This window comes from Nomia melanderi, unplaced genomic scaffold (assembly GCF_051020985.1).
Source record: "Nomia melanderi isolate GNS246 unplaced genomic scaffold, iyNomMela1 scaffold0014, whole genome shotgun sequence".
In the NCBI taxonomy this organism is placed as follows: Eukaryota; Metazoa; Arthropoda; class Insecta; order Hymenoptera; family Halictidae; genus Nomia; species Nomia melanderi.
In genome coordinates this window covers 12,078,841-12,079,795 of record NW_027475130.1, presented here as the reverse complement: position 1 = coordinate 12,079,795, position 955 = coordinate 12,078,841, and positions in this window count along the sequence as shown.

Sequence of the window (955 nt, the reverse complement as noted above, 5' to 3'; positions counted from 1 at the left end):
CGCATGAATGTGTGCAGCGGGAACGACCTCGGACCACCAGGGGCCGAGAAAACCGCAGTCTCATCGGGCCGGACAGTCAGGGTCAGGGAAAAATCCAATATATATCTGTTGATATCTCGGGCGCTATTAGAGATAGCGCAATAAACCAAAGTGAATTATCTGCAGGAGGCCCTTGCGCATGAATCTGTGCAGCGGGAACGACCTCGGACCACCAGGGGCCGAGAAAACCACCGTCTCATGGGGCCGGACACTCAGGGTCAGGGAAAAATCCAATATATATCTGGTGATATCTCGGGTGCTATTAGAGATAGCGCAATAAACCAAAGTGAGTTATCTGCAGGAGGCCCTGGCGCCTGAAGCTGTGCAGCGGGAATGACCTCGGACCACCTGGGGCCGAGGAAAGCAGCGTCTCGAGGGGGCCGGACACTCTGGGCCAGGGAAAAATCCAATATATATGTGGTGATATCTCGGGTGCTATTACAGATAACGCAATAAATCAAAGTGCATTGTCTGTAGGAGGCCCTGGCGCATGAATCTGTGCAACGGGAACGACCTCGGACCACCAGGGGCCGAGAAAACGACAGTCTCAAGGGGCCGGACACTCAGGGTCAGGGGAAAATCCAATATATATCTGGTGATATCTCTGGTGCTATTACAGATAGCGCAATAAATCAAAGTGCATTGTCTGTAGGAGGCCCTGGCGCATAAATGTGGCCAGCGGGAACGACCTCGGACCATCAGGGGCCGAGAAAACCACCGTCTCATGGGGCCGGACACTCAGGGTCAGGGGAAAATCCAATATTTATCTGGTGATATCTTGGGTGCTATTACAGATAGCGCAATAAATCAAAGTGCATTGTCTGTAGGAGGCCCTGGCGCATGAATCTGTGCAGCGGGAACGACCTCGGACTACCAGGGGCCGAGAAAACCACCGTCCCGAGGGGCCGGACACTTA